Genomic DNA, 23,509 nt, shown 5'->3' on the forward strand with positions numbered 1-23,509 from the left:
AAAGCTGGAGGAGTCATGCTACCTGACTTCAAACTATACAAGGCTACAGTAATCAAAACGGCATGGTACTGGTACCAAAACAGATATATAGAACAATGGAAGAGAGCTGTGGCCTCGGAAATAATGCCACACATCTACAATCTTTGATAAACCTGACAAAAACAAGCAATGGAGAAAGTGTTCCTTATTTACGAAATGGTGTTGTGAAAACTGGATCCCTTCGTTACACCCTTTACAAAAATTAACTCCAGATGGATTAAAGATTTAAATGTAAGACCTAACATCATAAAAACCCTAGAAGAAAACCTAGGCAATAGCATTCAGGACATAGGCATGGGCAAGAACTTCATGACTAAAACACCGAAAGCAATGGCAACAAAAGCCAAAATTAAACTTAAGAGCTTCTGCAAAGCAGAAGAAACTATTGTTAGAGCGAACCAACAACTAACAGAATGGGAAAAAATTTTTGCAATCTATTCGCCTGACAAAGAATTAATATCCAGAATCTACAAAGAACTAAAACACAGTAACAAGAAAAAAAACAACCCCATTCAAATGTGGGCAAAGGATATGAACAGATACTTTTCAAAAGAAGACATATATTAGGCCAACAAACATGAAAAAATGCTCATCATCACTGGTCATTAGAGAAATGCAAATCAAAACCACATTGAGATACCATCTCATGCCAGTTAGAATGATGATCATTAAAAATCTGGAGACAACAGATGCTGCAGAGGATGTGGAGAAATAGGAATGCATTTACCTGTTGATGGGAGTGTAAATTAGCTCAACCATTGTGGAAGACAGTGTGGCGATTCCTCAATGATCTAGAACTAGAATTACCATTGGACCCAGCAATTCCATTACTGGGTATATATCGAAAAGATTATAAATCATTCTATTATAAAGACACATGCACACGTATGTTTATTGTGGCACTATTCACAATTGCAAAGACTTGGAACCACCCAAATGCCCATCAATGATAGACTGATGATAAAGAAAATGTGGCACATATACACTATGGAATACTATGCAGCCATTAAAAAGGATGAGTTCATGTCCTTTCCAGAGGCATGAATAAAGCTGGAAACCATCATTCTCAACAAACTGACACAAGAACAGAAAACCAAATACTGCATGTTCTCACTTATAAGTGAGTGTTGAACAATGAGAGTACATGAACACAGGGAGAAGAACATCACACACTGGGGCCTGTCAGGGGCTGCAGGGATAGGGAATGGATAGCAGGGTGGTAGGGGGTAGGAAAAGGATCGCAGTGGGGTGGGGACTAGGGGAGGGTTAGCATTCAGAGAAATACCTAATGTAGATGATGGGGTGATTGATGCAGTAAACCACAATGGCAGGTGTATACCTATGTAACAAACCTGGATGTTCTGCACATGTACCCCAGAACTTAAAGTATGTATATTTAAAAAAAAAAAAGATTTCTCACGCCTGTAATCCCAGCACTTTGGGAGGCCTAGGCGGGTGGGTCACAAGGTCAAGAGATCGAGACCATCCTGGTCAACATGGTGAAACCCCGTCTCTACTAAAAAATACAAAAAAAAAAAAAATCAGCTGGGCATGGTGGCATGTGCCTGTAATCCCAGCTACTCAGGAGGCTGAAGCAGGAGAATTGCCTGAACCCAGGAGGCGGAGGTTGCAGTGAGCCGAGATCGCGCCACTGTACTCCAGCCTGGGTAACGAGAGCGAAACTCCATCTCAAAAAAATAAATAAATAAATAAAATAAATAAATAAATAAAAAGATTTCTCTGGGTCCTTGTATTTCCAAATGAACTTTATTATAAGACTGTGAATTTCCTCATTTTATTGACCATAATTTTATTCCTGTTTTATTTTATTTCAGGTTGTTTATTTTGCTTTCTCTTCCTGGAATCTCTATTAGGTAGATTCTTTATTGCTAATTAATGTTGAATGTCTGCTGACATTTTACTCCTTGTATTCTCTACCCCTTTACTTTCTTTCCCCCATGTTTTGGTAAAATCTCTTCTCTTAGTGTTTCAGGTTTCCCTTTACATTTCTACTTTTTCTTTTATGCTATTAAATACCATATAATTTTCAAAAATATTGTGGTGACATTTTTAATTTATAAGATTTATGATTGGTTCTCTTGCTTTTAACATACAGGTTTGAATGTTCTGTCAGTTGTTCCCTCAACCAGGAATTTCTTTGCTAATTTAACTTGGCATCTTTCTTTTGTAGTGATTTTTTAGACTTTTTGTCCAAAAATTTGGTGATTCTCTTTTTGGAAGTTAAGAGCCTTATATTTTTAGAACTCCTATACTATTCTCTGTGGATGTAGCTTCTGAGGACAGGATCTAGCCTCTGTTAATTTTTCTGGAACAGTATTTGGTTGCCATTGTTTTCTCCTTAGCGTTGGTCTTTTGTTATATCCTAGGGAGTTCAGTAGCTTCCTAGGGAAATGCTCAATGTCAGGATTTCCTCGTATCTAGCCTGTGTTGTATCTAGCCTGTGATAGCTAATACTGTGGTCCACTCCACAGCTTCACTAGCACAGAAAAAGGGAAGACCAATCCAATGGCTCTGACTATGAATTCTCTGTCAGTTGCCAAATATTTGCCTAATTGGCTATTTCTACTCATTTTATTCATTGCCTGTGATCCTAGATAGCTTCCACTGCTCTACCAGTCTTCTAAGCCCCTATGTCAATTGGATTGCATCTGATTTGTAGCTTTTAAATTTTCTTATTTCTGGCTCATCAGTGGCTATTTTTTTCTTATAGTCAACTCCATTATGTCTTAGTTATATGAAAATACCTTTTTTAGTTGAGGAGTTATATAAATGGGAGAAAAGTCTTTTCAGTTCCCCCTTTTGTTATAAATTTTTCACACGAACATTTAAAAACATATTAGAAGCTGATAGTTTTCTAGTAGGATACTATTCTTTGTGTATCTATGAATGTATTAAGTTTATATTTTCCATGTTTATAAATTCCTATATCCTTCTACAGGAATGAATATTATCTATGTGCCTAAGTGTGTATTTATATGTTTGTATGTTTGTGTGTGTGAGTGTGTGTGTGTGTCTGAGAGAGGGAAAACACATTTACATCTTGGTAATCATGCATAAACTATCATGCCTGGATATAACTATTATATTTAAGATATTTACCCTTAAATATATTATATGCAAAGTCTTTATATCAAGTTATACATATGATATTCAAACTAATAAAAGAACAAAATTAAAGAAAAAAAAGAGCAAAAAAGAGTATTTTCAAGAAACATCCATTTTAGAGTAAAAGTGAAAAGATATAGTTAAGGGAGAAAAATAGAAATACATCTTGGCTCCACGCATTCCAAACACTACTCAGGTTAAACATGGATGTCTTTTTGAATATGACATTTTCTTATTTTTATAAATGTTGATTCCCCTGCTGTACCTAGGTGACTGTATGTCTATACATTTGTACTTTCTTTTATATGCTTTCATCTGAGTTGTAAATTTAAAAAATCTGTGGTCTCTTTCTCAGGATTATTTTCATCTTCAATTTTCTGGAGCTCTTCCCATGGGAGGATGGCCCTATCTAAGAAAGCTCAGTTCTTGTATAATAAACAACACATAACTACACTCAAGAAACTAATATTTAAGCTTGTTTAAAATATCTTTAAAATGTTTAAGGAGAAAAGAATTTACTTTTTAAAAAACTATTTAACAGAAGGTCAAGTTATAAACAAAAACCGCTAGAAGGCTCATCCCTGGGAGGTTATTTCTATCTAAATAATATAGTGATTGAAGACAGAAATAACAGGTAAAGTAAAATTATATTAAGTTTAGTTGCCACAAAAATTATTTTTTATTGGATAGATATTATCATCAGACTTGATAAAAACTTCATTGATCACCCTCTGGCACATTTTCTCCTTTATTTCCCATGAAAGGAAGAGCAAATGAGAAAAACTAAAAGGGCATTTCAGAAGTGACTCACATAATTCATAGAAATCCACATATCAAGAAAGTCAGTATACTCTCTGGAGACAAATGCTTAGAAGCTTCAGCAACAATGGTGAGTTGCACTGACAGAGTTCCCTAGAGATAAACCTTTTCTTTATCAATAGAAGGTTAAGAGTTAAGCTTTTTGTTTCTGTTCTGCAGGCTCCAAGAGGCCAGCATATACCACACATTTATATATTTTAAAAAGTAGAAAAAGATCCAAGACTTGTGATATCTGGGCACCAAAGCTTAAGGGACAGAGATCTCAGTTCAGAGCAAAAGAGATCAGTTTACAGAAAAATATTTATAAATAGACCAAAAGAAGTAAGGTTTAATATAAACCTTGTTATTATAATTGTATAGATCTTTATACATTTTCCTTTTGCTGTTCTTTAGTGCCTGTGTTTTATATATAGTAATTGAAATTCATACTGTTCATGGAATTTCAAACTATGTGCCAGGCAGGTGTTATGATAAATGCAAAAAAGTAGACATGATTATTGTATCTGTGGAATTAACAGTTCTGACTGTTGAATTAGTCAACCAATTAAGAAATAGTCTAATAAAATCTACAATAAGGAAAGCACAAGGTATGACAGGAACAGAAGTCAGGGGTACCTCCCTGGGTCTGGAAGTGGGGTGAGGTTCAGAAAGAGTCTCTTAGGGGAAATCATTAGTAAATAAGTGAATGAGTAAAAGGAGTTTGCCAGATAGAAAAAAAGTTTGGAGAGGTAGAAAGATAAGGCACGTTGTTTCAAATAAGAAAAACAATATATGCAAAGTCTTTAAGAAGAGCATTACACATTGAAAAGCCTGTAAGAAGTTAGTTACAGGGATAGCAGGGGGTGGCAGAATTGGGGAGGGATAACATTAGGAGAAATACCTAATGTAGATGACAGGAGGATGGATGCAGCAAATCACCATGACATGTGTATACCTATGTAATAAACCTGGACATTCTGCACACGTACCCCAGAATTTAAAGTATATTAATTTAAAAAAAAAGAAGTTATGGATGGATAAGAGGGCATGAGGCAGGGAAGAACAGTAGCAAAAGCAGCTACACAAGGCCAGATAATAAAGGGGTTCATGGTCATCCTATGGTATTTAAACTTGATTCTAAGGGAACTTAGAGTATTGTCACTACTATGTTTATGTTTCAGAAAGATCACTCTGACTGCTACATGGAAAACACTCTGGGAAGAAACAAGACTGCAGGAAATGAGAGCACTGAAGAAGCTCTTGCTGTAATTCAAGTCAGATATGATGATATGATGGTGTTTCAGACTGGGGTAGTAGCAACAGGGGTGAAACTATGTGGACACATTCAGGAAACAAGATAAGACTCCAGAGGATTTAATAATTCATTATATATGAGAGAGCTGAACCAAGAAAAAGCAGGTAATCATGGCACCTAGGTTCCTGACCAGGGCAACTAGAATAATGGTGAGGCAGTTCACTAAGTTTGGACCCGTTCCGTACAGTTGGATAAATTGCACAATTCTGTGTTGCCAGAGATTAGCTTATTACCTCCATTCTAGAACGGAGGACATTCAGACTTAGAGAATTCAAAGGACTTGCATAACATCCCTAATAACTAAATGGTATGTTACATCTCAATCTTAGATCTCTAATGTCCAGGTGCATATTTAATAAGTATGATATTTTTACTTTCCATTATTTGGATCTGAAATTATCTTAACTATTTCACTTACTCATTTAAGTTCAGTAAGTATTCTTTGCATTTATAATGGGTAAACACTGAGAATTAAAGTCAGCAAGGTCCAATGCCTGTCTTTAAGGAGCTCCCGTCTCAGTTCCTAATTTGCAAAGCAAGCAGTGCCTAGTAAGGAATAAATTGTCTGATTGATACATGCCTTATAACCACATAGTTATTTAGCTACTTCTATGTTCTCCAATTAGAAATTACTTCTCCAATTAGAAAATTCACAGGCAGTGGGAAATGTTGCATGATATTGTCTCCCAATATACTCCGAAAAGCAAGTTATGTGTGAGGTGATAAACTTATATGTGAATGCTCTGAGGCAAAGAGGAGTAGTGATGTGCCCCAAGGGTAGTAAATCCCAGGATATGTGACAAAAGAAAGCAAAATGCTCTTCACAAATCTCTCCTCAACAGCTGAAGATGGACCCCTCTTTGTCCGAGGCTAGAAATTGATCACTTAGCTCCAATAATTCAATTATGTGCTCTATGTACCTTGTCCTACCTGTCCCTTTATCAACTAATGTAAATGGGATGAATTTGTAAATTTGCCATATAAATATTTTGGCTTGATTTTGTCATCTCAGGTACTACTCTGTTCAGATGTAATCTCTATTTCTTCATAAGAAAGTTATATATAAGGAAAAGTTCTAATATTTATTTCAAACTGAACACTTATAATTCAGTGTTCATTTTAATCAAGTTAACTTAAACTTTCAAAAACACTATGAATTTAGTTAAAAACAAAACTTCTGCCTTTATGGAATGACAGAAAAAACAAAAGCATAGTGGTTTTCCCAAATCATAGCATATTTTAACACACCAAATTTGATAATAAAATATGGCAATGTATCTATGCTTTTGGTGCTGAAGATATATTACAAATGATGTTTTCTACTTCGCTATGTATTTGAGAGTGAGTACAAAAATTGATTTATGATTAGCATCTTGAGTTCCATATCAATTACAATCACATATGTATGGCATAAGAATTAACTTTACACTGTCACTGAATGAAAAATAAATTGTTTATAAAACAGGTAATCACTCAACACTGAGGATCTCCAACAGGTAATTGATCTGCAGCTTTATATTCTTTGCTCTTATGAGAATAATTGTCCAGAAATGACAAATGTTGCCAACCATTTTTTTTCTTGACAATATAATTGTGAAATAGCCAATTAGACTTGGAGTTTCAGATCAATATTTTGATAGCTTTTTGAGATGAAGCATTCTTTTGATGGTGGCCAAAATTAAGGAATACATTAAGGAGAAGATTTTCACTAAGTGATTTAGTGCTGCATCTAGCACACAGTGTAATTAATATGTCTATAACACTGCCAAAGAATCAAGCGGAATTTACTAACAAATGCTGCTTTGCTTTTACTTCTACTTTGATGATTTACTTTACATTAATATAAATGAGGCAAAATTAACACCGGCTCACAGTATAGCAGCCCATTTAATTTGGTCAAATATTTCTCAACTGCTTTCAAGTGATACATTTAGTTCAAGGGTAATAAAATCAGGCCATTTATCATTTTTCATTTCAAAACAAATTATGTATATGTTTACATTTCAAATTAATTTCTACTGTTCTCTCAGATGCAAGACAAAAAAATCTTAAAGTATTTTAAAATTTAGTCATTCATCAAAACTTTTGTCTTGTACAATAAAAGAAAAATAAGAGGAATTCCTGAGTAAAGTGCTATTTATTTTCTAGAAAAACTATCTGAAAATAAAAAGTTGATTTTCCTATTTTTATTGTAACTAAGAGCATGTCACTATAATTATCGTTATGCATTTTTTTTACTTACTTTATATCAGAAAAAGTTTGTTCATGTTTTCTCTAATGTGCTACAGATTATATTTACTGTAAATGGAACCCATTACTCAACATCAGGAGTCACTCAAAAGAAAGAAAGCATCTTTCTAAAAACCTTTAAAGAGGGACAGAGCACAAAATATTCACCACACAAAAAAAGTGAAAGCAAAAATCACCGAGATAACTATTTTTTTATTTATTTATTTTATTTTTGTAGAGACAGGGTCTCACTATATTGGGCAGGGTGATTTCAAATTCCTGACCTCAAGCAATCCCCCTGCCTTGGCCTCCCAGAGTGCTGGGATTATGGGTGTGAGTCACCATGCCCAGCCAAGATGCCTATTTAAAAGAAATGGTTTAGAAAGCAGAAAACATAGGGTTGAATTTATGAGAAAAAATATGATATTATTACTTAGAGGAGTGATAAGTATGACTAAAAGTAGTTAGGAATTCTGTGGCAGAGATGAGGTTTGTAATGAACACATGTTCTGATCCTGGTCACAGCGGTAGGCAAAGTGGTATAGTAAATAAAGGGCTTAGGGCAAAACATTCCAAAGCACACTCCTGTGTATTTAAAGTGCTTCTAAATTGAAAAAATATATACAAAAAGAAATTCAAGGCACGCAATGCATTTCTCTGGGGGAGCTAGAATTAAGCAGCCTTGTACAGTTAGACATAAAAATGTATGGTGACATTATGTTTTGTCTGCACTTTCCTATTTGCATTTCTAGAACCGCTAACGTCTAAACGTTCAACAAAAATTAATGTGTATTGACTTTGATTCACAATTTTAAAAGGAGGAATGAAGGGAAAATTGTCAATACTAAGGCAGGCAATCTCTTTGGAGGTATTCATTTCCACTGCTCAGTTTTTCTAGCATAAGGTCCACATGAAGGTGTTTGGGTTGAAAGTATGTTTTATACAACAAATGACTAAGAAGGCAGACATTGTTCTCGGGAAAGAAGAATGTGTGATATGGATGGCAGAAAGATTCCAAATGGATGGTTTACACTGTCTTCTCCTGATTATACATTTGTCTCAGCGGCATTTTGATCTCCTTCCTTGTGCTCTGTGGAAAGGCAAATGTGCACTGTGCCTGGCTTATATTTCCTTCTAACAGGAAAGCAAAGGCAATCTCAGAGGAGAGGAAAAGAAAATAACTGGGAGGGGATCTCTTTGTTATCCTTTGATTTAACTTTGGAACCTGTTACTTCTGGCTGCAGTGCTAAGACTGTGATTCTAGCCTGGCTGGCGCATGCTGGCTGCTGGCAGTGAGAAACATTGCTTTACCGAGTTCCCAAAAAACATGAAAGGTTCCAGTGTTCTCATTTGTGTGTAACCTAGAAAGTGGGTCCAAAATTTTTAACTGTTCCCTGTCAAATCTTGGAATTCATAGTTTGATTTTTGTTGTTTCCATTAAATGGAAGAAAGAATTAGATCACCTTTCATCTATAAAAATTTAGGCTTCATTTCAAGCTGAACCCGAGGTAATTTTAAAATTCTATGCTATATTTTAAAGCCATGATTCCAAAATAATAACAAAACTACTTTATATAAAAGTTGCCATAGATTAAAAAAAACAAATCTTTCCCATAAAAGGTTTAAACTGCTCTCTCCATTGCTCGCCATGCCTATCACCATTAGAAGGAGGTTATTACACACATGAAAACTGAATTCCCTTCCGTGTAACAGGTAACTCCTGAGCCCCTACATACTGCCTAGACTCCAGGCCTTCCTTTTTTTTTTTTTAACTCTGTCTAGAACACTGACTCTGGCTGATGCTCTAGTACTTTTACTTATTCTTATTTTATGCAGTGAAATTAATTGCAGGACTCTATTATAATGATGTTGGTATTAAGATGACAAATACACTGACTACAGTATTGCTGGTAGAAATGAAGGGAATATTTAAAAGGCTTTTCCATGAAAAGAGATTGACAAACTCTGATAATCCTCAATGCAGGGAGAGGAGGACTTACACCTTTCAAGCAAGGCTTCTTTAGGAAAATAAAAAAGAACTGCCAACAATAAGGAAGTCAAAGGAGGAGCCAAATGGGAGAGGAAAATGAGATTTTTAAGAATTTTTTACATGGTCAAAGTTGTGTTAGAATATCTGACACAACACAGGGTTTCCATGAGGTAGTTCGGTTTGTAACTTAAGTTTGGAGCTGTAGGAAAAAAATATGTAAGTGGTCGCATGGCACAATTGTGGATGTAATGAGAGTTCATTCATGAAAGGCAGGGAAAGAGAAAAGCAGGAGGCCAGAACCTGACCCTTGGGATTTTCAGGGCAAGGAAAAGAACTAGAAGAGGGAGCAAAAGGGTTATGTGAGGGATAGGCGAAGGCCAGGTTGATTTCTCCTTATCTCCTGAAAGATGACAACAAGCTAAAAGTCGAAGTGGTATTTTTATTCTCTTGGTTTTTCTACCTTATCTAGAAAATAAGATACATTCCAATGGATGTTGTTTCTCTTCAGAATGTACCTCAGGATGAGAAAGAAAGTAATCGTGAGGAAGGAAATTTACTTGATTGAGCATTTTTGTCTGAGTCATCATGTACTGTTGTGTACATATACTGTGGCAGCCATGGAAATGTCCCACTCAAATCTTCAAGACAAACTATTTTGAGGAGCAGATTGGCAGCCCTAGCTGCTTCCTCTCTGGATCCACCACTGCACTGAAACCAGTTTTCCTTGGCTGCTCCTAGTCAATGACTAAGCCAATGAGGGTACTTGCAAACCATTCTTGCTCAACACTTACTTACCAGGCAGATTTTGCCTAGAGACTCCCACTGACATGATCAAGATTATCTCAGAACGGCATTGCTATCTGGAGCTCTTCTGACCCTATCCCTCCAGCCCTGATTCCGCAAGCCTGCATTGAACCCACTCTTGATGTCTACTCCTTTTGGCTTCCCCTTCACAGGCATTTCTCCCAATGTACACTTCTTAGTATCTGCTTCTCAGAAGCCTCAAATTCTTACATACCAACTTAAATTTAATGTTGACCTGGGTAGCTCTGATAAATCTTACCCCTCAGAAATAAAAGCAAAACCTCTAAAACATTTATTTGTGATTTGCTTTCTGAAGATTTTAAGACTTACAGGTATTCTATTTGGAGTCAGATCTGTGGAAATTATACGTAAAGCCATTGTGAGAATTACATAAAATGACTGTTTATGTATCATTCCCTACAATTTCACTTGAGGAAACTCAAAAAGGTTAATAACTTGTCCCAAATCACCCTGAAATTAGGAGGCAGCGTCAGAATTAAAACTCAGTGGACATCACTGGTGTAAAAGCTCCAAGATTTTCCATGGAAACAGAAAATCATATTCTGGCTTATGAAGCATTGGGTAAATCCCTAAATGTTTCAGTCATTCATCAGGTAGTGAGAGGCTCTATCCATGGTGCTGAATCGCAAAAATTTCAGAAATACTATTCTCATGGAGCTTATTGCCTGACGGGAAAAACAATAAATAAATGAAATGACTTCAGCTTTTTTATTTCAGTTAAAACAAACCGTAAGTAATATTTGTGGTTTCACTGACTCTTACTAACTTAATATAGAAAAAAAATTCATTAACTTAAACTTCTGAAGAATTTTATCTGAAAGGGATCATCTCGAGGTCTATAGTAAACATCACAACTAAGTGTATAACATTGAAAATACTTCCATCGAGTTTTAGAAAGAGAAAAACATAAAAGAAGACCTGGATAAGTGAAAATTACACTTTAAAAATCAGTCTGTTGCTTGGCAAGAATGGCACCGTCCTAAAGCAAAACAATCAAGATAATCAGTGTTTGACTCCAATATACCAAGGTTTTCTGCAAAGGTCCTAAAACAATGCTTGTAACATAGATAACCCCCCATAAAGATGCTTATCTAACCTCCCTGGTGGTCATGGGTTTCCACAAGAAAGTCTGAGATGTGACCAGCTGCACATGGTTTACCCTAAAAGCTTGCTATATAAAGGACATTTTCTGGAGGGCATGTAAAGGAATCCACCATCTTGAGGCCACCACAGATATCACTTCATTCATAAGTCCCTACCAAATGTTTTCTGTATGAGAACTGGATTTGTCAGGCTCTTTCTTTGACCTCTCATTTCCTTTGATTTTTTGAGGTAGGTTTCCGTATATCTGCTCACCCTGAAATATTTGCAAGCTAGCCAGGAACCGAGAAACCAAGAAATAAGTAAGTAGACTAAAGAATATGTGGGGAAAATATCAGGATGGCTAGCTATGTCTCTCTGGGGTGGTGTGGCATGTCTTTTAGACACTTGGGGACCTCTACCTGAGTACCCTGAAAATGCTGGTTGGCCTAGAGTAGTTATCTCAAAGCCATACATCACACTGCAGTAAGGAAGGGTGGCAGGGTAGCCACTGCAATGAGTGAGCCATTTATGTGAGCCATCCATTTGGTAACAGAGGCCCACCTAGCAGCAGAAACAAAAATTAAATGACTAAATGAGGAATTGCCACTAGAAAGACATGTACCTTTCCACTTCTCTTCTTGCATCCAACTTAGTGAACAGACCAAGAGGCAAAACTTGAAATGTTAGCATATAGATTTGCCCACCTAGAAGAAAATAAATGGAAATAACAAAAATTCAGAGCTATCATAGGTGAGCCAGATTAAAAGATGAAAACTTGGAATCCCTGAGAATTTTATGGAGAGGAAGACTGATGACATAGAAGGGGGGAAAGAATCATTGGCAAGCTCACTCTCTAATGGAAAGAAAAGCAAAAGCTCAACAACTGAAGCAAAAGGGGGTGAACTGATACAGTAGACTCTCTTGGAGGTTCAAAAGATCTTTAAACAACTACTCAGAAAACCCCTGACAGCTTGGATGGTCTAATTGTGAGACACAGGAGGTGATGATGTTTCCTTAGCCAAGAATTAAGCAGAAAAAATAGTGAGTAAAATCACTACCTACCCAACTCTGTGGCAACACCTTTATAATACAAGGGAATTATAAACTTATGGACTGGATCATTGTAGCTGTGAGAGAGGCTTGCCTAATAAAGGAGGTTTACCAGGAGGAACAACCTCTTGGCAGTTAACCAAAAAGGCCCAGAGGCCTCTTGAAGAATTAAGAATGAGGCAAGCCATCTATGGTCAGGTTTTGCAGGATTTGATAAGGACCTGACAATATTAGAAACAATTTGCTACCAGGTACACCAAGAGAATGGCATGACCCTTTGCTGTCTATGTTAAATCCTAGAGCTGGACAAGATGTAAATTATGTGAAAGGAGCCATCACAGATGTGGGAGAAACCACGAAAGTCAGAGACAGAGTATACCTGGTAATCTGACAAAGGCTAACACATGGGTTGAAGAAAACTCCACGAAACAAAAACCAAAGAGAAAACTCCACAAAATCAAAACCAAGGGAACTTTTCATCAGTATAATGACAAGTATAATGACAAAAAAAAGGAGAAAAAAGGGGAAAAGTGCCAATAAAGGTCTCATATAAGCAAATGTAGTATGATTTATTGGGAGCAGGAACAATACTCTGAGGAAAAACAGACAATCTAATGCTGTATTAGTAGCTGTATGGAGGGAACTACATCCTTACATAATCACATAAGGGAAAGAACAGTAGTTTTCTTCTTTCCCTTATGCCTGTCTGGTAGAAGGGGAAGACAACTCCACTCCTAGTTCTAATGCCCTGGCCTTTCATGGGTGGCTCCCACCTGGTCCAGAGACTAAGAGTGAGACCAAGGTCAAACCCACATTCAAGCAATGGGGAGCAGTCAGAAGCCTCATATTGAGCTCACCATTTACTTGTGCCCCTACATACAGAGAAGACTATTGCCTTAGTAGATACTGGGGCAGAATGTACTTTAATACATGGAAATCCAGAGGACACCCTAGTCAATGGTCTGCCATTGATGGTTATGAGGGTAGGAGAAATGATCTAAGTAAAAAGGACTTTAATACATTTAGTTATTGAAAAGGCTTCCCTTGCCCTATATATGGTGTTTATTTTGTCTATTCCACAAAAGACTATAGTAATGGATATTCTGTTATGAAAGACTTTGCAAACTTCAGTAGGATAATCCAGATTGAAGGCACATGTAGTAAAGGCTATCTTCTCAGTGGAGAGGCAAAATGGTAACCTGTTCAGCTCCCTGTCCCTAGGCAGGTTAATGTCAAACAATACCAATTGACTGGGTGGTTGCACTTATGCTGAAATAAGTGCAACTACTGAGGAACTGGCAAAGGTGCATATTACCTTTGCAGCTCAAAGCCTGTTTAACAGCCTCGTCTGCCCTGTATGCAAACTAGGTACAAACCAGAAAGTACCTGGTAGATGACTGTGGATTACTGGAACTGAATAAGGTAATGCTGGCTGTATGTGCTATAGTTCCTAATATTACTGGGGTAACCAAACAGACCGTGTCTGCACTGGAGACATTATGCTCTCTTAGATTTGTTTAATGCATTTTTCAGCATTTCTTTCTCTGAACAATTATAAGATTAATTTTCTTTTACCTGATACAGTCTGCAGTGTGTTCACTCTAATGATTGTTTCTTTTGCTGTACAGAAGCTCTGGAGATTAGTTAGGTCCCATTTGTCTATTTTGGCTTTTGTTGCCAATGCTTTTGGTGTTTTAGTCATGAAGTCCTTGCCTATGCCTACATCCTGAATGGTGTTGTCTAGGTTTTCTTCTAGGGGTTTTATGATGTTAGGTCTTATGTTTGAGAGCCAAATCATGAGCGAACTCCCATTCGCAATTGCTACAAAGAGAATAAAATACTGAGGAATACAACTAACAAAGGATGTAAAGGACCTCTTCAAGGAGAACTACAAATCACTGCTCAAGGAAATAAGAGAGGACACAAACAGATGGAAAAACATTCCAGGCTTATTGTTAGGAAGAATCAATATTGTGAAAATGGCCATACTGCCCAAAGTAATTTAGAGATTCAACACTATCCCCATCAAGCTACCAATGACTTTCTTCAAAGAACTGGAAAAAAACACCTTAAACTTCATATGGAACCAAATGAGAGCCCACATAGCCAAGACAATCCTTAGCAAAAAGAACAAAGCTGGAGGTATCACGCTACCTGATTTCAAACTATACTACATAGCTAGAGTAATCAAAACAGCATGGTACTGGTACCAAAACAGAGATATAGACCAATGGAACAGAACAGAGGCCTCAGAGGCAATGCCACACATCTGCAACCATCTGATCTTTGACAAGCCTAACAAAAGCAATGGGGAAAGGATTCCCTGTTTAATAAATAGTGTTGGAAAAACTGGCTAGCAGTGAACAGAAAGCAGAAACTGGATCCTTTCCTGACACCTTACACTAAAATTAACTCCAGATGGATTAAAGACTTAAACATGAAGCTGACATTCTAACAAAAGTTAAAATCATTGTGCTCACCCAGGCTGCTGGTAGTGACCTGGGTACATTAAAAAAAAAAAGGTCATAGAACTGCAAGAGTAGGCTGACAGAGACAGGCTGAGAGAAAGAGAGAGAGAGAGAGAGAGAGAGACAGAGAGACAGAGAGACAGAGAAAGGGAGACTTTACCTATAAAAGAACAAGAACGGGAATTGCATTGAGTGTCTCCTCAGCAAGCAGGGAAGTAAGAAAATAATAGAGTAAAATATTTAAATTTTTCAAAGACAAAAAACATAGAATTTTGTATGCAGTAAATTTATCCTTCAAAAGTGAAGGACAAATACTTTCTCAAAAAACAAAAACTAAGGGAACTTGTCATTAGTATACCTGCCTTGCAGAAAATATTAGAAGTACTTCAGAGAGAAGAAAACAATGTAGGTCTGAGACCGAGACCTACATAAGGAAAGGAAGAGTATTAGAGAATGAATAAATAAAGGTCAAACACCACAATTTGTTTATTTATATTAATTGATGTAAGGGCTAACTATTGAAAATAACAACAAAACCAATATACTGGAAGGTTATAGTTTATGGATAAGTAAAATGAATAACAGCAATGCTATGAAGGATGCAAGAAGGAACTGACAATACTCTGCTAAGGTACCTGCATTACTTGTGAAACAGTACGGTGTTGTTTGAAAATGGTCTTTCATTACTTGTAAGTGTATATTGCAAACTCTAGAACAATTAGGAACAATTAATCATTATGTACAATTTTAGAGGAGGTATTACTGATATGTATATAGAAGAGAGAAAACAGAATAATATTAAATACTCAAAACCAGAGAAAGCAAAAAAAGGATTAAAAAAAGAAACAATGAACAAATGTATAAATAGAATATAGTTACAAAAATGGTAGATATTTATCCAACTATACCAATAATCACTTTAATGTAAATTGTCCAATATCAACTAAAAGGCTGAGTGGAGAAAACAAAAACAAACCAAGACCCAACCACATATTGTATACAGGAAACTCCTTCTAAATATGAAGACATACAGTAAATGCATATCATGCTAACACTAACCAAAAGAAGATTGGAATAGGTGAATGAATTTCAGACAAAGCGGACATCAAAAGAAAGGAAATTATAAAGGATAAAATGGGTGATTAAATAATAAAAAGTAATCAATACTCCAAGAAGCCAGAATGGTTCTATTGTATAACAGATTATCAAAACACGTGAGGTAAAAACTGATTAAGCTGCAAGCCGAAAAAGGCAAATCCACTCTTATAATTGGAGATTTCAGAACATCTCTATCATTAATGAACAGATCCAACAGGCAGAAAACTAGTAAAAATATAGTTACCCAGAAGAGCATCATTAATCAACTGAATCTCATTAACATTTACCAAATACTTCAACCAGCAACATCAAAATACAAATTTTTCCTACGCTCACATAGAATATACACCAAGGAACAAATTCTGAGTTATAAAATATACATCAACAAACTTAAAAAAATAAGACTCATATAAAGTATGTTCTCATATCACAATAGAATTAAACTAGAAATCAAAAACAAAAAATGCTAGAAAACCTCAAAATAGTTGGAGATTAAACAGCACACTTCTAAAATGACATGGATCTAAGAAAAAGTCTAAAAGAGAAAGTAAAAATATTCTAAACTAAATGAAAATTAGGTATACCTTAACAGAATTTGTGAAATGCAGTAAAAGCAGTTCTTAGAGGCAAAGTTATACCACTGAGTTTACATACAGATATACCTTGGAGATATTGCAGGTACAGTTACAGACCACTACAATAAAGTGACTATCACAACAAAGCAAGTCATACAAAATTTTTGGTTTCCTAGTGCATAAAAAATTATGTTTAAACTAAACTGTACTATATTGTGTCCAATAGCATTATGTCTTAATTTTAAAATAATTTATTGCTAAAACATGCCACCAATCATCTGAACCTTCAGCAAGTCATAACCTTTGTGCAAATGGGGGGTCTTACCTTGACGTGGATGGCTGCTGACTGACCAGGGTGATGGTTCCTGAAGGTTAGAGTGACTATGACAATTTCTGAAAAGAAGACAAAAATGAAGTTTGTCCCATTGATTGACTCTTCCTTTTATGAGAGATTCCTCTGTAGCATGTGTTGTTTGATAGCATTTTGTTCATAGCAGAACATCTTTCAAAATTGGAATCAATCTGCTCTAACCCTGTCCATGTTTTATCAACTAGGTTTATATACTCTACTGAATTCTTTATTGTTATTTCAAAAGTGTTCACAGAATTTTCACCAGAAGTAGATTCCATCTCAAGAAATCACTTTTCTTGCTCATCCATAAAAAAAAAAGGATAATCTTCCACAGATAGTTCTGGAACAACTAGTGCTCACATGCAAAAAAAAAGAAAAAGAAAAAGGATGTACATGCTGACTTTACTTCTTTCACAAAAATAAACTCAAGTGGATCATAGACCTAAATGTAAAATGCAAAACTATAAAACTTATAGAACATTCCACAGGAAAAAAATCTATGTGACTTTATGTTGATGATTGATGACTTCTTAGATACAATACCAAAAGCATAATCCATTAAATAAAACATTGTTAAGGTGGACTTCATTAAAATTAAAAGCTTTTGCTCTATGAAAGACACTGCTAGGGGAATGAAAAGACAAAGCACAGAGTGGTAAAAAAATATTTGTAAAATACATATCCAATAAAGGGCTTGAATGCAAAATACACAACTCTTTAAAAAAAATTCAACCATATAAAAACAAACAACTTTACTAAAAATGAGCAAAACTCTGAACAAGCACCTCACCCATAAAGATATACAGAAAGCATACAAAAAGATGCTCAACATCATATGTCATTAAGAAATCATAAATTAAAATAATGAGTTAGTACTGCATACTTATTAGAATGGCTCAAATGTAAAACAAACAAAAAAAGCTGACAATACCAAGTGTTGATGAGGATGTAGAGCAACGGGAGCTCTCATTTATTGTTGCTGGAAATGCAAAATGGTATAGTCACTTTGGAAGTGTTTGATGGTTTTTTACAAAACTAAATGGTCTTAACATTAATCACTTTTAGGTACTTAATCAAATAAGTTGAAAACACACGTCTTCAAAAAAACCTATATACTAATATTTACAGCAGCTCTATTTATAATTGCCAAAATCTGGCAATATGCTTTTCAAAAGATTAGCGGAAGGGATTTGTTAATGAATGCAAAATCATATAGTTAATAGAAATAAGTTCTTCTCTTCTATAGCACTGTAGGATGACTATAGCTAATGACAATATATAGTTTCAAATAGGTAAGAGGATATTGAGTGTTCCCCAAACAAACAAATGATTAATGTTGGAAATAATGGACATGCCAATTACCCTGATCTGATCACTACACATTATAGGTATTGAAACCTCATTATGTACTCCATAAATATGTGGAATTATTCTGTCAATTAACAATAAAACATGGAAAAGGTAAATGGAAAAAAATGGTATGTCTATACAATGGACTATGATTCAGCAATTCAAAGAATGAAGTATCAAGCCACAAGAAGACATGGAGGAAACTGAAAAGCATATTGGTAAGTGAAAGAAGCCAGTATGAAAAGCCTACATATTTGTATGATCCTAACTTTATGATATTTTTTAGAAAGCAAAGTTTTAGAAAAAGTGAAAAAGCAAGAGTTGCCAGGATTTTGTGGGCAAAGGGTGAGTGATGAAAAGGTGAAGCATGGGGGATTTTTAGAGCATTAGATATGACATGTAATGATAGATAGGTGACATTATGACTATGACTTGTCAAAACCTGTAATAATGTACAATACAGAGTGAGCCCTAATGTAAACTATCAACTTCTGTTAATAATAATGTATTAATATTGCTTCATCAATGTAATAAATATAGGACACTGATGCTAGTTGTTAACAGGAGAAACTTTGTCTTGAAAGAGAGGGGGATATATAGAAAAATTAAGTTAATAGTAACTTAATTTATTAACTTAATTTTCTGTATACCTAAAACTGCTCTAAAAAATAAAGTCTGTTAATTGACAAAACCCTCAACACAGAAACAGATAAGCACATATACACTTCATAAAATTCAAGGGAAATATCCCTGAAACCACCACCCAGATTTAGAAGTGGAACTTTGCTAACCACCATAAAGCCTCTCCCAATATGCCCATCCCATTCTACAAAAGTAACCACTATCTTAAATTCTATAGTGATGACTTTTTAGTGTTTTTCATGGTTTTATCTTGCAAGGATGCACCTATAAGCACCATAGTTTACTTTTGCCCTTTTAAATAATTTGATATATTCAATTTTATAAATAAATTTACAGCTGATGATGATATTTTGAAACTATCATATGTGTTTTTTTGTGGAATATAGACTATTTCAGTACAAAGACGGAGGCTATCACAATGGCAATTTGAACAAGGGTGACAGCAGGGAGAGGTAGATGGAATCTCTTCACATTGAGAAGGTTGAATCCCAAAGATCTGGTGACGGATGGTATATGAAATAGGAGAGAAATAGAAGAACTAAAGATTACTGAAAGAAACAAACTGTCACTTGCAGAAAGGGAGAAAGGCTGGAACAGTTATAGTTATTTAAAAGTCATAAGCAGATCCATACAGATTTTGAGGATGTATATAATATTAAACAATCAATTTATTACTTGAATATAATACAGTAAGTAAAACAAGAGTATGTCCCCTTTCTACATATTTCAAAAATATGTACACATTTACACATTTATTTTACATTTTTTATAATAAAGGAAATTATGGAAAATAATCTAAAAATTACACATAACTGGCTATATGGGAAAGAGAATTTTTCAGTAATTTATGAGAGACTACTAATTTTATTTTAGAGCCTTCAGTATTCTTTAGTTAATATGAACATATTATTTCTGTAACTCAAATAATCAAGATTATGCATACATATATGTGCATGCATATACACATATAATATTGAGCATACCAAGTTTTTCCCTACAATTAGTACATAGCTTGTAAGTTTAAAACTATAAAATAGGTTTGAATATCACGATTTTTAATTGCAGGCAGTTGAGAGTGAAAAACTGATTCAACAGGGGCCCAAGCACAGCCTCACAAAGCCCAAAGAACTAAAGAAGGTGTAGGAGAGTTCTGCATCCCCAAATCCCCCAGAAGGAATGTAAAATACTGAGAGAAACAGTAGATTGCAAGTTGCTTGGAATAGGACAAAGAGGATGGATAGTGACACTAGCCACTGTAGAGTCAGACAGGACTGTGGACACCTGCCATTATTTCTGGCTTATCACAGAGGCTCATGTGGGATTAAGCACATTGTATGAGGGGAGGGCAACTAGGATAAACTGAATTTCTTCTCTTGAAATAATAATAATGGCAAGCTTTTAAAATCTTAGATCAACTCCAAGTAGAAGGGATAAAGGGGCAGGGAAAGCAGATAATATGGAATTGCCTCAGTGTAAATCCAAAATGAAACACATTTAAATCAGGAAGTGTTTGGGAAGTACGAGCGTGTGCGCACTCTCATAGCTTCAAGGAGGGTCGAGGAGAAAGAGACAAACAGAGGCTCTGGATGATGGCAAAGAATAATTTTGCATGAGCATTTTGTTAAGTGACCACTTAACAATAGTAATTTGAGAGTTTGATTTTACAGTTTGATATGAATTTTAATGGATGCTTTTTGCAGTTTCTACATGATTTTATTCAAAAGGATCTGTCCATTTTATCTGGGTAAATAAAAATTTTATGTGTTTTCCAAGGAATTAACTTTTTATGAAATTCCTGGTTACCTGAAAACTACTATTGATTTCTAAGTTCATTAAATTCTGATATGTTTACATTTTAGTGTAAAGTCAGTATGTTTATAACATGCATGAAGAAAATCTCACAAACCTGTTTTCTTTATATGTATAAAAACACCAATGGTATTCATTAATGTTTTCTTGTTATCAGCTACTACATGCACACAAACACTCATAACAGGAAAAGAAGGCTGTTTGTTATATAATTTATGGGGAATATTCAAAGAAGAAATAACAAAAATACATTAAAAATATGCTCTAAGCAATGTTTGCTTTGCAGCTATGCAGGTTGATATTTTAAATTGTGACTAGAGAAAATAGAGAATAATTACATTCAGTCTTTTACAACTATACATGCTGGTGTCCCAAACAGTGACAAGTTGGGTGAGGCATTAATGTAGGTCCCTTTATTTGGATTCTTCTTTCCCTTTTAAATGGCATCAGTCAGCTGCCATTTCAGATCTGTTGCCTATAGACCAAGCCCAGGGCAAGATCTTACTGTGGCACAATAACCTTTTTTATTTCTTTTCTTATATTTCCACTAGTCTTTTTAATGTGTCTAATGCGACAAGTTTATGTCAGATAGCATTGTCTTAAACTAACGTTACTTTGTCAGAATTTTCCAAATAGTTTAATAATTTGCCAGCTCTTGCTTTTCATTTAAAAAAAAAAAAAAAAGGAAGGCTATATGTATTATTCAGCTGATGGTGGTGCAGGAAAAAGAGAATAGGAGGTGAGAGAAATTGTTCCTTTTCAGTGCCCTAGCTTTTAAAACTTTGCCTGTGTTTTGAGGGTGCTGATATAGGGTGAAATAACCAAAGTGTAACGGGAAAGCAAGAAAGTGGTAGTTTGGAGGTATTTTTGAGGTTATTTAGTAATCATTTTCTTTTGGGGATACTTAATATTTTATAACTTAAAATCGATTTCTTTTATGCTAGAAGTGCATTCCTCCAGAATTGAGTTTTATAAACATACATACAGGTATATTCACATGCAAACACAACATTTTCCTCCCCACTGAAGCTTATCTTGTGCTCTTGTTCTCTGCTGACCTCAAATGTTAATATTCACCCAAGAACAGGAATAGAAGCAATTCAGTTATTATGGTGTTCAGTGGTAATTGATAGCTGTTCTGAATAGTGAGAATAATCTATTAACTTGAAGAATGGCTCTATATTGGCTAATTCTGATGGAGTCACAACATTATATTACAATAGAATAAAGAATGGATCCAATAATGTACCAAATTCTAGAAGTTTGCTTATACAGATGTAGAATGTTGCTGTCCACAAAACTATTTAGGTACAAGTTTTGGGACTTGAGGGAAGGCAGAAAAATGTATGTTTTAAACAGACATACTTTTCATCAGTTTGAAGTTTTTATGGCCCACACATAAAGATTGTACTCTCTTTACTAGACAGATGCTAAATGCTCACATAAAGAGAGTAAATATCTCTTCTGAGAAGCAATGTGGCCTATGTCTATTCATATCTGGAAAGCCAAGATGGAATGTTCATAAAATACTAAGAATTCATGTCAAACAGGAATCAATGAGATGTAACGCAAAGATCAAAAGTTCTTAGAAGGCTAAAAGAGAAGCAAGGGGATTCTACATTTTTATCAAGTTATAAACATATTCTTGTTTAAAGACTTTTAAATCAAGTGAGTAGTACTTCCCACTGGTATATGAAAAGAAATAGACTTTTATTATCGTTGAGTCAAGAAGAAAGAAATCAATATAAATCAATTTAGAAAATTTTCAAAATGAAACTTGATAGATCTTGGATATTCTAGAAGTTTACCTATGTATGGATCAGTGTAGGGTTTTTTGGTTTTAAATTTCTCAGTTTTTGCAATCTCTATTTCAACTATGTTGACCCAATAGTGGCCTCCATCATTCCTTAGGATTTATGTCAGCCCCAGTGGGAAAGGAATGAGAATACTGGCCGCCTGATACAGCAGTACCTTCTCTTTCACAGCCTTGTTCCTGGCTTCTTGTGCCTGAACTTCTGTCACCTTTTCTTGCTCATGCCGTAGCCTCCTTGCTATTTTAGGGTCCTAACTACCGATGCAGATTGTTACACCAGGCTGCCTTTGACTACTTTGCATGCTCCTGGGGTTTGTTTGACTTCCTTACTCTTTCTCCCTGGCTCATCCTCGCCCACACTAGCACTCTTTTTGTTGAGTGACCTCAAGAGGTAACTGCTTAAAAGTAAAAATATTAGAATGAAAATTAATTGAGGGCAGGGATCATCTTGCTCTTAGCTCTTTATAAGCAACTGAAATAATACTTAGTGTGGTAGGCAGAACAATAACTGCTAAATATGCTCTTCATGGATCACATGTTATAATCCATAAAACCTGTGAATATGTTACCTTATATGGCAAAAGGACTTTATATATGTGGTTATGGATCTTGAGGTGGGGAGATTTTCCTGGATTATCTCAAAAGGCCCTGTGATATTGCGATATAATAAGAAACAGAGAGAGTCTCTTTTTCGGTTCCTGGCACATAGCTCCTAAAACTCCTGGGATTGCTGAAGTGATGAGTGTCTTTTGTTTGCTAAAGAGACGACTGGTGGACATGGATGTAGGCAAGGACTTCATGACCAAAACACCAAAAGCATTGACAACAATAGCCAAAATAGACAAATGGGACCTAATCAAACTCCACAGCTTCTGCACAGCAAAAGAAACAGTCATTAGAGCGAACTGGCAACCAACAGAATGGGAAAAAAATTTTGCAGTTTACCC

Source organism: Cebus imitator, unplaced genomic scaffold, assembly GCF_001604975.1.
Source record: "Cebus imitator isolate Cc_AM_T3 unplaced genomic scaffold, Cebus_imitator-1.0 Scaffold275, whole genome shotgun sequence".
Taxonomy (NCBI): Eukaryota; Metazoa; Chordata; class Mammalia; order Primates; family Cebidae; genus Cebus; species Cebus imitator.